Source organism: Eleutherodactylus coqui, chromosome 2 (genome assembly GCF_035609145.1).
Source record: "Eleutherodactylus coqui strain aEleCoq1 chromosome 2, aEleCoq1.hap1, whole genome shotgun sequence".
NCBI lineage: Eukaryota > Metazoa > Chordata > Amphibia > Anura > Eleutherodactylidae > Eleutherodactylus > Eleutherodactylus coqui.
In genome coordinates, this window is record NC_089838.1 from 261,661,424 (window position 1) to 261,677,596 (window position 16,173).

Sequence of the window (16,173 nt, forward strand, 5' to 3'; positions counted from 1 at the left end):
GCAGAGCTGGAGGGTCATACTAGACCCTGGCCAGCTCTGCCAGTGACTAATGTCACTACAGGGGTTGCTTTCCCCTGTAACTGGGGCTCCTATGGATGCCCCAGCTACAGTGGGAAAGTGTCAAATAAAAAAAAAAAAGAATGTCCCCCAGAGGTCTTACATGACATCATGGGGGACACATAGTAAAAAAACATAATTCCATACATAAGTAAAACAACAATATATACATAAGAAAGAAAATAACAAGGCCAACCAAAACTGTCACCGTATGCACCCTGTAAACCAAAACCATACATTTTCTATATCAAAACGTCTGAAACAAATAGAAGAACCCGCTCCCATACCTTTATACTAAATAAAAAAAATAACTAAAAATGTTAAAAAAATATATTTTTTTGTAGCATTTTACCCCCCCCCCCCCAATAAAACTAAAAAACGGAAAAAAAGTCAGTGAAAAAGATATTTAAAAAATAGCCCCATATGTCACGGGAAAAAAACGCAGTAAAAATAATTTTGGTAGCTAAAGGAAACAAAATAGGGCAGTAAAATCGCCATATGGGTAAAATCCCTAAAAAGTGTCTGGTCCCTAAGGTACAAAACAGCTTGGTCCTTAAGAGGTTAATATTAGAGATGAGCGAACACGTTCGGCCCCGCCCCTTTTTCGTCCGAACACCGAACTTTGCGAACACTTCAGTGTTCGGAGCGAAAAAGTTCGGGTGCCGCCGGGGGGCGGGGAGATGCGCGGCGGCGCGGGCGGCAGTAGCGGGGAACAGGGGGGAGCCCTCTCTCTCTCCCTCTCCCCCCCACTCCCCGCCGCACCCCCCCCGCGCTGCCACGGCGGCCCCCGAACTTTTCCGCCCGAACACTGAAGTGTTCGCAAAGTTCGGTGTTCGGGCGAAAAAGGGGCGGGGCCGAACGTGTTCGCTCATCTCTAGTTAATATATATTCACAAATTGTATCAGTCTATTTTTACCACATAAATGAAGTACAACATGTGGCGAAAAAACAATGTCAGAATCACTTGGATATGCAAAGACTTTAGACTAGAGATGAGCGAGCGTACTCGGAAAAGCACTACTCGCTCGAGTAATTTGCTTTATCCGAGTATCGCTGTGCTCGTCCCTGAAGATTCGGGTGCCGCTGCGGCTGACAGGTGAGTCGCAGCGGGGAGCAGTGGAGAGCGGGCGGGAGAGAGGGAGAGAAAGATCTCCCCTCCGTTCCTCCCCGCTCTCCCCTGCAGCTCCCCGCTCCGTGCCGGCACCCGAATCTTCAGGGACGAGCACAGCGATACTCGGATAAAGCAAATTACTCGAGCGAGTAGTGCTTTTCCGAGTACGCTCGCTCATCCCTACTTTAGACCCAATGCCCACGAACAGAAATTTCACAGTGAGATTCCGCGCAGAATTTCCGCAGTTGCACTCTGCCATTGGACTGCATGCGTGCGCACAATCTTATGCATACAGCCGCGATTTTGATTGTGAAAAATCCGCGCGGTAACAAAATCGCAGAGCAGAGAGAGAAGACATTGCAGGGCACGGGTCACATCCTGCTGCGAGAATTTTGCAGTCGGAATCCGACCCAGGTATGCGTGGATGCCGCTAATGCTAAGGCCGGATTCCGATGCGGCAGAGGTGTAACATGAAGCTTCTGGGTCCCAATGCAAAACCTGTAACAGGGCCCCCAACTATAATGCTTTATTCATAGTACTGGGTTCCCTATATGGAGAAGAGAGGCCTTATGGGCCGCCTAAGGTTCCTGAGCCCGGGTGCAACCGCATCCCCTGCATCCTCTATAGTTACGCCCCTGCGATGCGGGATTGCGCATGCGGAATACTACTGCCCGTGTGAAGGCGGCCTAATTGACACGTTAGATTTTCAAAATGTCGCGTGGTCATTAAGGCCTCCTTCACACGGGCAGGTCGGACCCCGCATGCGGGATTTCCGCAGCGGAGCTCGACCTGCTGCCCGACCGGTGACCCCAGCATTACCTGTCCCAGCATCTTCTCCTCTACTGCGATGTGCCGGCCGATGCGCCGTCACACATGTGCAGTACAGAGGACGCCACGCTGTCGCTATGGCGATGACGCAGCTCCTGCAGCCATTCTGCAATGATGATTGCAGGATAGCCACAGGACGGATGGCTTCCATTAAGCCAGACGTGCGTATCCCACACAAAATCACAGAATGCTGTGATTTCTTCCCCGCGAGTAGAAAAATTGCAATCGGTTTCCACTCACGGGCAGGAAATTGTGTATTTCCATAGCATGCTACAGGCTGGATTTGCTGGGGAGTCCAGAGGCAGAATCTCGCAATGCAAATCCACCCTTGTGCAGGAGGCCGTAAGGATCCCACACACTTCCGTTATTTTAACGCTGCGTTTTTTAACGCGATTGTCAATGGCACTTTTTGTGCGATACGTTTTTAACATTAGAAAGTCCCATTGACATTTGCTTTAGGCTGCATTCACACGAACGTATATCGGCTCGGTTTTCACGCCTATTTGCAATGGGGAGAGGCGGGACAGGGGCAGAGCTAATTCTTGGAACTTAGCCCCACCCCCATCCCGCCTCCTTTCATTGCAAATAGTGCAGAGGGGCGGAGAGGAGGCAGAAAGAGGGCGGGAGCTCAGTTCCTGCTCCTCGCTCTTCCACCCCCCCCCCCCTGCAGATGAGGATGACGTATATCGGCTAGGCGTGAAAACCGAACCGATATACGTTCGTGTGAATGCAGCCTTAATGTGTAAAAATAACAAACAAGCTCATACTCACCTCACCCAGCTCGCCATGATAACGGTGCTCCATGTATATTATATGTCTTCAGTTAATCTTGGCCTTACATACTATGTTACTATATAACATCATTCTATTTTAGGTTACAGGTATGCTAAAACAGTTATTGTTCCACCAATATCCGCTTGTCAGGAGTTTGAAATATAAGTCAGTATTATACCAGATCATGGATGGAAACGTTGGAAAGATGTTTTAGGAAAATTGGCACAAGGAAGTCCAAATAAATCTGTTTGGGAAGTTTCCAAAGCAAATGGGATTATGGTGTAACTTCAGCACCTACTGATATTAACATCTATGCTGCCAGTAAACACTCAAAAGAAATCGCTTCTAGAAGTCTCATAAAGAGACAAGCAATGGGGATTACAGAGGTATCAAACTCACCCGGGCCCTGGTGTCTGATTAGGGTCACCACCATTTTCACAAAAAATACTGTCCAAGTTAAAAAGGGGGTATGGTTTGTGGCATGGCTCCTCACAACAAATGCTATTACTTCCCTACCTGGAAATGTACGAGTAAGGCTATGGCTACTTGAAGATTTTGGCTACAACAAAGATCGCTTTGTACCCCAGCAACCTCACACTTCAATGGATTTGTAGTGCGATTAGTCGGTTGTGTAAGCCATGTGCTGACAGTTTGCAAAAACTACAACCTCATTGGATCTTTTGCGACTTGCCAGTCACAGTAGTGGCAACATGTGATTCGCACTTTGACTCCACTAAGTTCAACGATAGAGAGAAGTTGTCTAGCCACAGCAATCTTTGCTCACAGACCAAAAATCGCTGTCTAGCCCTAGCCTAAATGTGACAGCTGGCTGTTACCATTTTTATATTATGGATTTATCCTGTGGGGCGCCTTTCAATGTGGTGTAAGCCTCCAATGCCTCCTGGCAATGACTGTGTAAAGAGGTGCCAGCCACAGACACCTACCATACTGGGGCATTAGCCACTGATGCCTTCTCAAACATGTATAGGTTGTTCAGGGGTGTACATAGAATTCATGAGCCTCACAGCAAAAATTAGAATTGGGCCCTAACAAAAATGTATACACAGTATGTATAGAACTTATATAACACGATGCGCTTAGATGCAGTGGCTCAGCTCTAGTGTACCTAATAATACAAGCTCTACACAGTGATAGTCATTACAGGGCAGTTACTTCCAGTGATCACAGGTGGCGTCTTTTGCTTTTCTGCTCTCTCTGGGCCAGGACCGCCATAAAGACTTCTTACAGCCACGATTCATCCCTGCACTGAACTCTATTCTGTAATTATCCCCAATAAACCTTCCAGAAACTTACTCATAGTACTATTGCACTCCCTTGCGGTCCCTGCTTAGTAACAGTGCTGCCCTTCGTGGCCCTCACATAGTAATACTCCCCCCCCCCCCCCCTGTTTGACCCACAGTTAATAATAGTGATCTCCTCTATGGACCCCACATAGCAATTATTTCCCCTTTGAGTACACAGCCCCTGCTCCCACACCTCCTGCAGATCTGCTCCCCTTGGCTCTGGCACGCTGTGTGAGTGAGCTGATGCATTGCAGAGAGCGCACCATCTGGATACAGAGTAGACACATTCTGGACAGTGGGGCTCTTTCACACCTGCATTTATCTTGCATTTATCACACATCATTTCTTTGTTTTTACCGTGATTGTCAATGAGACTTTCTAGTGTTAAAAACGCATTGCACAAAAATAGCACAGCACAAACTTGCAATGTGTCTTTAACATTAGAAAGTCCCATTGACATTTGCGTAAAAAAACCCTGCAGCGATATCGCGTGAAAAAACGTGCAAGAAAAGCGCAAGTGTGGGAGAGCCCTAAGGCTGCGCTAATATGGGCGGATTCCAATTGCAGAATCCGCAATTGGTGTCCATGTGGAGGATCCGCAGCAAAACGCGGGCATTGAAAAGCATGTAAATTTGCTTTCTCACTCACACCCGTGGATACGAATTGCGTATTCCATGAGCGGAGGAAAAATTGCCGCATGCTATATTTTGCCACAGGTTGAAGTCAATAGAAACCATCTGAACCCCAGCCCATTCGCGAAGCGACGGCACAGGAAATACAAACAATAACAAAAACCTGTACAGCGCATGAGCGACGGTAAAGTGCCACGGTCATCTGTAATGCAGGTCATCTGCAGGGTCGCCGGCTAGGCTGAAAGCTGAAATCCGCTGCGTACCTCCCACATTCAGAAACCAATCGGCCTGTGTGAGCCCGCGCCTAAGTAGTAAAGTGATAGTTCAAGAGGAGGTGCAGGAGCAGTGGCCACCAGGCCATAGCATGGGAATTTTGTTTATGAGCAATTAATACTGCCAGTAAAAAAGTATTTCCACCACCAGTCTCTAGATGTAATTACTGGCCAGGTCAGTCACTAACAGCTGGGTGGCAACCCCATGACCAATGGGACCTGATGTCTCCTCTACCACATAAGAGGCCTCCAGTATTATTAATAGCTGATAGTATGTGGTGGGCCCTATTACAGATTTTGTATTGTAGAGCCCAGGAACTTTACCGGGGTTCTGACATGAATAATGTTTTTATGCTTTAACAGCCATTGTTCCCTGGTCTGCCTAATGGACACAAGGAACCCACGATTTTTGGCTGTTAAAGCATAAAAACATAATACTTACCTTGTGTTCTGTTGTTGATGTCATCAGGCAGGCAGTTTTCTTCCTCCGACAAGCCAAGAACAGGCCGCCCCCTCCGGGATTGCGCTATGCGCAGTGGAGCGGTGCCCTCTGACAGGAGTCAGGACGGGCCGCGTCTCCACTGCGCATGCGCAGAATCTCGGAGTTCAGCCAGGCTTGTGACGTGCTTGCTGTGGGCACCTCGGAAGTGGCTGACGGACGGAGCAGAGCAGGAAGCGGTCATTTTGACTGCTCCAGCTCTGCTTTTAGAAGCCACAGAAGATGCCAGATGGAGGGGACATGCCTGGCGATCGGTCCTGGACAGGCAAGGTGAGTAACATTTTTTTTTTCATGTCAGAACCCCTTTAAGGACATGGCCTATTTTGGGCTTAAGGATACAACGATTTTTGGGGGATTTTCAGCTCCATTTTTCAAAACTTATAACTTTTTTATTTTTCCGTCGACGCGGCCGTATAAGGGCTTGTTTTTTGTGTGGCGAACTGTAGTTTTTATCGGTGCCATTTTTGGGTACATAGACTATATTGTAAAACTTTTATTATTTTTTTTTATGATAACAGGGAAAGAAAACGCATCAATTCTGCCATAGATTTTTTTTTACAGCGTTAATCATGCAGCATAAATGACACAAGACATTTTTTTGTGCAGGCTGGTATGGTTACAACGATACCAAATTCTTACATTTCTTTTAGGTTTTTCCACTTTTCTGCAATAAAAACCCTTTTTTGGAAATTTTTTTTTCTTCTAAATCGCTGCATTCAAAGTCCTGTAACTTTTTTATTTTTCTATGTACGGAGCTCTGTGAGGGCTTATTTTTTGCAAGACAAGCAATTTGGAGGACATACGGCTTTTTTGATCACTTTTATTGCTCTATTAGGGAGGCAAAACACTAAAAATTAGCATTTTGCCTCAGTTTTTAAGCGTTTTTTCTAACGCTTTCTTCCGTGCAGAATCAAAAGCATGTGCAACTTATTGTATGCGTCGTTACGGACTCGACAATACGAAATACGTGGGATTTTAAGTTTTTTTAACCTTTTTTTATGCTAATATGAGAAAAAGCACAAAAAAGGTTTTTTTTTACATTTTTCTTTTTGGTACATTTTTCTTATCTGTTCTTTACACTACTTGTGTCCCTCTGGGGGACTTACAGCACAGCACTGATGATCGCTGTGATAAGGCATTGCAGGACTACTGTCTTATTGCTTATACAGCGATCACAGGCTCTGGCAATACAGGACGCTGGTATCTGACGTCCTGTTGCCATGGCAACCAGCCGGGCTCTCTGCGATTTTATCGCGAGAGACCGACAACTTCGCAGAGGGAGCGCGCTCCCTCTGTGAACCCTTCCCATGCTGCGATCTCTCACGGCAGGAAAGGGGTTAACAGCAGGGGGTGTGCACCCCGATGCACCCCCGCTGTTGCAGCAGGAGGCTGGCTATGACTGACAGCTGGCTCCCACTGCCGGATAGCGCGAGATCACTTATGATCTCGCACTATCTCCAGGACGTAAGTTTATGCCTTGTTGCAGGAAGTACCCAACTGCCAGGACGTAAACTTACACCCCTGAGCGGGAAGGGGTTAAAGGAGTTTCTGGGCGAATGCTATTGATGACGCATCATCAGGATAGGTCACCAGTAGTTGATCAGCTGGAGTCCATCACTCGGGACCTTGGCCAAACAACTGATTGGGCGCATGCTGTCAGCGCCACAACACACAGGGCTATGGAGCAGAAGCAGTTAGCATTGCCCCCTGTGTAGTGGCCGAACCTCGTAATTGTGGGGTAATCATTAGTGAATCACAGTTAATAGGAGTTTACCTTTAAATCCCTGATTTCATACATGGACACTAGAGATGAGCGAGCATACTCGTCCGAGCTTGATGAATTCATGAATGGGTGAGTGAGTGCTGCCTCTGATTGGCTCAGCGCAGGGACCAATCAGGGGCAGCTCTCAGCTGTCATTCATGAATTCATGAATGGGTGTGAGTGAGAGCTGCCTCTGATTGGTCAGGCTGTGACCAATCAGAGGCAGCTCATTCAGCAGGCGGGGTTTTTAAATCCCCGGCTGCTGACTACTACAGAGAGCAGTTCAGGAGAAATGCCGCCGGCCGCGGCTGAACTCCGTCTGCCGGGACCGGGTGAGTATATATATATTTTTTATTTTTACACATTTCTGGATGAATTTTAGGGAAGGGCTTATATTTTTAAGCCCTTCCCGAAAATTCATCCTGCGCTCGCCGGCAGCCCATTGCTTTCAATGGAGCCGGCTGTATTGCCGGCTCTATTGAATTCAATGGGCTAACATCGTTCTTCTCTTCCACAGCTGTTACAGCTGTGGCAGAGGAAAACGATCTTTATGCTGACAGGGTAGGGGGGGGGGGGGTCTCATGCTTGCCGCTATTGTGGCTTAATAGTGGGACCTGGGAACCTGAAATGCAGCCCAGCATGTTGCCCCTCGCCTGCCCTATCCGTTTCTGTGTCGTTCCCATCACTTTCTTGAATTTCCCAGATTTTCACAAATGAAAACCTTAGCGAGCATTGGCGATATACAAAAATGCTCGAGTCGCCCATTGACTTCAATGGGGTTCGTTACTCGAAACGAACCCTCGAGCATCGCGGCAAGTTCGACTCGAGTAACGAGCACCCGAGCATTTTGGTGCTCGCTCATCTCTAATGGACACTTTTATTTTAGCTCTAATGGAAATTGCGGACATGAAAATGGCACCGAGACCTAATGTATTCGGTAAAGAATGCTTCTAATGTATCCGCATACAAAATGCAGTCATGATTTATTTTGGCGTTTCTGCCTAGTCTCAAGCTGAAAATAATTTTGATGACATGACACAGACTGTAGCCAAATATTTATGTCTTCTCGGTTTGGAACATTACTAATGGTAAAAACAACTAAATTATCTTTAATGGATAAATCAGGCACTGCTTGGCGTATTTATGGATTTGTTAAAGTTAAAGCTAAGACATTCGCAGAAGACAGAGCATGTTATCGTTAGATCATCCTCCAAGTATGCCGAGTAGAAAAGCTGGGCTCCTTTATTAGCCGTGTTACTTACTACCAGAGCTTAGATGTCAGAGCAAAGGCTTGACCTGTAAAAGAAATACACTGAGATGAAAAACTCCGAAGAATCACATAAATAACCATCTCAAGAATAAAAGGCCAAGGAAACATTTACTGAGTGTATAATTAGCAGCAAGTACATTTTTCCCACACAGACATGAATACAGGGTGACAACTACTGATGGTCATCGCTGCTTGTGGTGGTCCTCACCAAACACCAAAAATTGCATTTTAATTTGCATTTTGTTCTATTTGCATGCACCTCGTTCACCTCTCCTACTGCTCTACCTTTCTATATTTGTACTGCCTCTAGCTTGGATACAAGATGTGATACGGGCGAGCATGGAGGATCTAGAACCCTGTTGTACTGCCTCTAGCTTGGATACAAGATGTGATACAGTCAGGCATGGAGGCTCTAGTACTCTATTGTACTGCTTCTAGCTTGGATACAAGATGTGATACGGGCGGGCATGGAGGCTCTAGAACCCTGTTGTACTGCCTCTAGCTTGGATACAAGATGTGATACAGTCAGGCATGGAGGCTCTAGTACCCTGTTGTGCCCCCTCTAGCTTGGAAACAAGATGTGATACGGGTGGGCATGGAGGCTCTAGTACCCTGTTGTACTGCCTCTAGCTTAGATACAAGATGTGATATGGGCAGGCATGGAGGCTCTAGTATCTTATTATACTGCCTCTAGCTTGGAAACAAGATATGATATGGGCGGGCATGGAGGCTCTAGTACCCTGTTGTACTGCTTCTAGCTTGGATATAAGATGTGATACAGGCGGGCATGGAGGCTTTAGTACCCTGTTGTACCGCCTCTAGCTTGCATACAAGATGTGATGCGGGCGGGCATGGAGGCTCTAGTAACCTGTTGTACCGCCTCTAGCTTGAATACAACATGTGATGCGGGTTGCGCATGGAGGCTCTAGTACCCTGTTGCAGCACCTCTAGCTTGGTTACAAGATGTGATACGAGAGGGCATGGAGGCTCTAGTACCCTGTTGTATCGCCACTGGCTTGGATACAAGATGTGATACAGTCAGGCATGGAGGCTTTAGTAATCTGTTGTACGGTCTTTAGCTTGGATACAAGATGTGATACAGGCAGGCATGGAGGCTCTAGTACCCTGTTATACCACCTCTAGCTTGGTTACAAGATGTGATACGAGAGGGCATGGAGGCTGTAGTACCCTATTGTTCTGCCTCTAGCTTGGATACAAGATGTGATACGGGTTGCGCATGGAGGCTCTATAATACCCTGTTGCAGCACCTCTAGCTTGGTTACAAGATGTGATACGGGCGGGCATGGAGGCTCTAGTACCCTGTTGTATCGCCACTGGCTTGGATACAAGATGTGATACAGTCAGACATGGAGGCTCTAGTAATCTGTTGTACGGTCTTTAGCTTGGATACAAGATGTGATATGGGTGGGCATGGTGGCATACAGGTTCCATATGTTATTCTGCGGCATATCAGTCCACATTTGCTGTAACTGAGCCTCTAGACCAGGGGGTTTTCAACCTTTTCAGCTTTGAGGCACCCCTGGGAAATTTTTTTTACCGTGGAGCACCCTTACCAAAAAAGGGGATGGCTTATGACGACAAATGATTTTACCTCTGATATTCTGGGCACCTCTAGTGAGCGCAACGCCGCTGGCCACTTTCACAACACCTGGGAGGGAGAGCAGTATCTTCTGAAATCAGCTGCAGAAGCACAGCTGATTTCGAGTCAAAATCCACAATCATGATGCATTGACTGCGTTTTTTGCAGAAATGATGTGCATTTCTGCTACAAATAAACATACCCTGAGGTTCGGTCTACATGGGGCTGATTTGCTGCGGAATGTCCACAGCTGACATTCTACAGCAGAACAGGAGCGGAAGTCTTCCTCAAAACCCGCATTCGGTGTCAGTTTTGACACAGGTTTTATTGCGTATTCCACATCGACATACCCACAAAGCAATAGAGGGGTGCTGATGGGCTTTTATGGCATCCGGGGTCCAATGAAGGCCCCTTAGTCTGACATCTTTTTACACCTATTAGACCATAAAGGAGTTATCCGGCCACTCAAGGTGCCATTTTCTGATAAGGATGCTTTCCTTTCACTAAAGGCCCATTTAGAAGGGAAGAATGCCTGGCAAACAATGCCCCACACTCGTTTCCACACATACTCACTCTGTTGCTGTTGCACAGGATCCAGTATTGCTGACTAGGGATGAGCGAACCCACTCGGCCACGCCCCTTTTTCGCCCGAGTACCGTGATTTTCAAGTACTTCCGTACTCGGGCGAAAAGATTCGGGGGGCACCGTGGGTGAGTGGGGGGTTGCAGCGGGGAGTGGGGGGGAGAGGGAGAGAGGGCTCCCCCATGTTCCCCGCTGCTACCCCCTGCGTCGCCACGCCTCCCCCCGCCCCCCGCCGAATCTTTTCACCCGAGTACTGAAGTACTCGAAAATCGCGGTGCTCGATCGAGTAATTACGCGAAACGAGTACATTCGCTCATCTCTATTGCTGACTCACAGCGGGGAGGCTGCAGGAGATTTCTCTCCTCGCTCTTCCCCGCCCCTATTCATTGACATAAAATAGCGGCCGTTCAGTACTGAACGGCTGCTATTTACACTGAACGATCTGCTCATCGTCCTTTGTTTATACAGCATAAATGATGGACAATGAGCTGAACGATGAGAGTTCAGTGTAAATAGTAGCTGTTCAGTACTGAACAGCCACTATGTTAGGTGAATGGGGAGGGGCGGGGAGAGCGAGGAGAGAAATCTCCTGCAGCCTACCTGCTGTGAAATAACGATACTTGCTCATATACCAAAGCACGTAAGCGGGTTTTATGGGGACGAGTGTCAGGCATCATTTCCCTGACATTCGTTCCGTCTAAATACCTTGTCATGTCGGCTTAGATACATCTTTAGTTCAATTTGCAGATGTATCTAAGCTGAACCTGCATGATACGTCTGCTGTGCAGATGTATCTAAGCAGATCCTGTATGGTACATCAGCTGAGCAGAAGTATCGTACCGGATCAGCTTAGAAATATCTGCACAGCAGATGTATCTAAGCTAATCATGGGTGATACATCTGCTGAGCTGCTGTATCTAAACAGATCCGGTGTGGTACGTTCGCTGAGCAGATGTATCATACCGGATCTGCTTAGATACATATGCACGGCAGATGTATCACACTGGATCAGCTTAGATACATCTGCACAGCAGACATATCACACCGCATCAGCTAAGATACATCCTCACAGCAGACGTATCTAAGCCTGTTAAGGGTGATACATCTGCTGAGCTGTTGTATCTAAGCAGATCCTGTGTGGTACGTCAGCTGAGCAGATGTATCACACAGGATCGGCTTAGATACATCAGCACGGCAGACAGTATCACACATGATAGTTGCCCCAGCAGTAATACTGAGCCCGCACAGTTGCTCCAGCAGTGATGGTGACCCCCAGTAGTTGCCCCAGCACAAATAATGACTCCCAATAATTGCCTAACACACATATAATGACCTCCCATAAAATTGTGACCCCCAATAATTGTCCCAGCACAAATAATGACCCCCAATAGTTGCCCCAGCACAAATAGTGACCGCCAATAGTTGCCCCAGCACAAATAGTGACCCCCAATAGTTGCCCCAGCAATAAGTGACCCCCAATAGGTGCCCCAGAAGAAATAGTGACACCCAATAGTTGCCCCAGCAGAAATAGTGACCCCAATATTTGCCCCAGCAGTAATAGTGCCCACCAATATTTGCCCCAGCAGTAATAGTGTCCCGCAGTAGTTGCCCCAGCACAAATAATGACCCCCAATAGTTGCCCTAGCACAAATAATGACCCCCAATAATTGCCTAAGCAGTGATAGTGACCCACAATAATTGTGCCAGCAGTAATAGTGACCCCCAATAATTGCCCCAGCACAAATAATGACCCCCAATAGTTGCCCCAGCACAAATAGTGACCCCCAACAGTTGCCCAGAAGAAAAAGTGACAGCCAATAGTGTCCCCAGCAGAAATAGTGGCCCCCAATAGTTGCCCCAGCAGAAATAGTGACCCCCAATAATTGCCCAAGCAGTGATAGTGACCCCCAATAGTTGTCCCAGCAGTAATAGTGACCGCCAATAGTTGCCCCAGCAGAAATATGGACTCCCATGGTTGCCACAGTAGTAATAATGACACCACCCGACCCCCCCAACACTGCCCCCAGTAGTAATAATGACATCACCCGCCCCCCCTGACACTGCCCCCAGTAATAATAGTGACGCTACCCACTCCTTCTTCTCCGACACTGCACCAGTAGTAATAGTGACACTACCCGACCCCCCCAACACTGCCCCCAGTAGTAATAGTGACACCACCCGCCCCCCCTGACACTGCCCCCAGTAGTAATAGTGACACCACCCGCTCCGCCCCCAACACTGCCCCCAGTAGTAATAGTGACACCACCCACTCCTCCTTCCCCGACACTGCCCTAGAAGTAATAGTGACACCACCCGCCCCCCGACACTGTCCTCAGTAGTAATAGTGATTCCACCTGCCCCCCGACACTGCCCACAGTAGTAATAGTGTTGTCCTCCCCGACACTGCCCTCAGTAGTAATAGTGAATAGTGACCCCCTCTCACCCTTCAGCTGAGGACAGTTGGACAGTGGATGCTGCTGTCAGGATCAGCCTCAGCGTGGACGTCTGAGTGAACAGCGCATGCGCGACTAATCTGATGCGCGTTCCCAAGCCAACAAGCGCTACTGCGCCTGCACGACAATAGGAGATGACTGACCGGAGAGTTTGTCGTATCCAGGGACAACGGAATGGTAAGCATAGGGGGGGTGGGGGAGGGGGCACCTATATAGGTCAGTATATAACTTCTGTATGGCTCATTTTTACAAAGTGCTCTGTAATGGCCATACAGAAGTGCATACCTTTTGTACACAAAATTCCACAACTACGTACAACATAATATTAGTGAAAGGGGATTAACCAAACCCCATTCACCAACAGTGGAAAAAAATCACTACGGATTCTAATCATGTTGTGGATTTTCAAGTCGGCAGAATTGTCTATTTGTTATGGAAAATTATTTGCAGATTTCATTCATTTCAATGTCTGCAACAAATTCATGTGTGAATTTCACTGCAGATTTTTGTTGTGTAATACGGTGGATTTTGGTCATTGTGTGTGAAAATAGCCTAGTAGGATGTCTGTCAGCAGCATGCTGACAGGCATAATAGTCAGCAATACAAGTATTGCAGTGCATTATAGGAGTGATCAGAGGATTCCCAATTCAAATCCCCTTGTGGGACTGAAAAAAGGGTTACAGTTAGAGATGAGCGAGCGTACTCGGAAAAGCACTACTCGCTCGAGTAATTTGCTTTATCCGAGTATCGCTGTGCTCGGGTCTGAAGATTCGGGTGCCGGCACGAAGCGGGGAGCTGCAGAGGAGGGCGGGGAGGAACGGAGGTAAGATCTTTCTCTCCCTCTCTCCCGCCCGCTCTCCCCTGCTCTCCGCTGCGACTCACCTGTCAGCCGCAGCGGCACCCGAATCTTCAGGGACGAGCACAGCGATACTCGGATAAAGCAAATTACTCGAGCGAGTAGTGCTTTTCCGAGTACGCTCGCTCATCTCTAGTTACAGTTAATAGTAGATGGCATAATACACATGAAGAAATACGAAATACTCTTAGGCCTCATGTCCACGGGGAAAATCGGGCCCACTGCGGATTTTAAATCCTATTTTGCCCGTGGACATGAGGCCTTAAGGTATATTCTGTACCTCGTATTTCTAACACAGATATACTGCGGATTACCCCATCTACCCGATGTGGATTCAACATCGATAAGTGACATCACTTGTTTTATTTCTGAGACATGATTTTCAGATCCATGTAGGGAAACATTGTGGATCCCCATTGCAATCAACACGATGCAAAAAACATGTGGATTTCGGCGCAGAATCAGCCAGCTTTACAACTGAAGTCCAATGCCTGCCCAATAAAGGAGTAACAATTTATTCACACCGTGAAGTTAAAAGAGTGTTTTTTTTTAAAGCGAAAACCGCGATTTGCCCGCAACATGTGAATAAGCCCTAAAGCTTAGCTCATATTGGGATTGTCGCTGCGGTATTCTGTCCCGCACCATATGAATAAGCCCTAAAGCTTAGCTCATATTGGGATTGTCGCCGCGGTATTCTGTCCCGCACCATGTGAATAAGCCCTAAAGCTTAGCTCATATTGGGATTGTCGCTGCGGTATTCTGTCCTGCACCATGTGAGTAAGCCCTAAAGCTTAGCTCATATTGGGATTGTCGCCGCGGTATTCTGTCCCGCACCATGTGAATAAGCCCTAAAGCTTGTCTCATATTGGGATTGTCGCCGCGGTATTCTGTCCCGCACCATGTGAATAAGCCCTAAAGCTTAGCTCATATTGGGATTGTCGCCGCGGTATTCTGTCCCGCACCATGTGAATAAGCCCTAAAGCTTAGCTCATATTGGGATTGTCGCTGCGGTATTCTGTCCCGCACCATGTGAGTAAGCCCTAAAGCTTAGCTCATATTGGGATTGTCGCCGCGGTATTCTGTCCCGCACCATGTGAATAAGCCCTAAAGCTTAGCTCATATTGGGATTGTTGCCGCGGTATTCTGTCCTATCATTTTCAGAGTGCTTTCACACAAGTGGAATATTTCCCCGATATGCACCACAAGGCGGAGCTTCATCTGCTCTGCGGAATTCTGCTCTCAGACCCGCATGTCTGCTGGCGGATTTTGATGATGCAGAATTGTCAGCTGGATTAAGCCATTATCAATTCTGCATCAAAATTCCCACAGAGTCATGTGAATTTTGGTGCGGATTGTTCCGCATCTTGCAAAAATATTCCGCTCGTATGAAAGCACCCTTATTAGACTACATTGAGAAACCCGGCCTGATATCGCGCTTTTTAACGTACAATGGGAAACCTCACATCACATGACCTACGATTCGTTTGATTGTCCGTTGAAGTCAACGGCTGAGACGTTCCAAGGGAACAAGAAAAAAATAGGACATGCAGCAACCTTTTGCCTCGTAGCATCGCTGTGAGGGAAAACATCGCTCATGTGTATGAGGGTGCCCACCCACTAGCGTTTTTTTACTGCGGAATTCGCAGCGTTTTTTTTTTTCTGCAGGGGTCTTTGGGCTATGGGACATGCAAAGCTAAAATCGCGATCGCGCAAAATCGCGATATCGCGGTAAATCGCGATTTTGCGCGATCGCGATTTTTACATTACAAGTCCCATAGACCCCCTGCAGAAAAAAAACCCTGCGAATTTCGCAGTGAAAAAAAACGCCAGTGGGTGGGAGCCCTTACTCCGTTCATAGCATGGAGTTTATATTCGCACGAGTTTTGTGCGACTCACAACACACAAAATTTGAAGGACATTTGCGCTTGTGTGCACAATACGCAGAGAATAGAACCCATTTATTTTGATGGATTTGTTCACACCTGCATATTTTTTCTACACATTTTGGTCGCGCGTAAAAAAAAAGCAGCATGCTCTATTGTCCTGCACATTTGTGCACCAAAAATCCACATAGAAATTAATGGGGATGCGCAAATGTGCGCAAAATATGCTAGGAGAAGCATGAAACATTGCGCAGGATAAAGAGCACATCTGGAACTCATTAGGCTAATTA

The 16,173-nt window shown here is 47.3% G+C and overlaps 1 protein-coding gene across 1 annotated transcript in view; it reads right to left on the minus strand.

The window, feature by feature from the left end:
* Window positions 1-16,173, minus strand: part of SLC51B (SLC51 subunit beta) — a 62,506-nt gene that overhangs the window by 34,090 nt on the left and 12,243 nt on the right. The gene's annotated exons all lie outside the window — the stretch shown is intronic.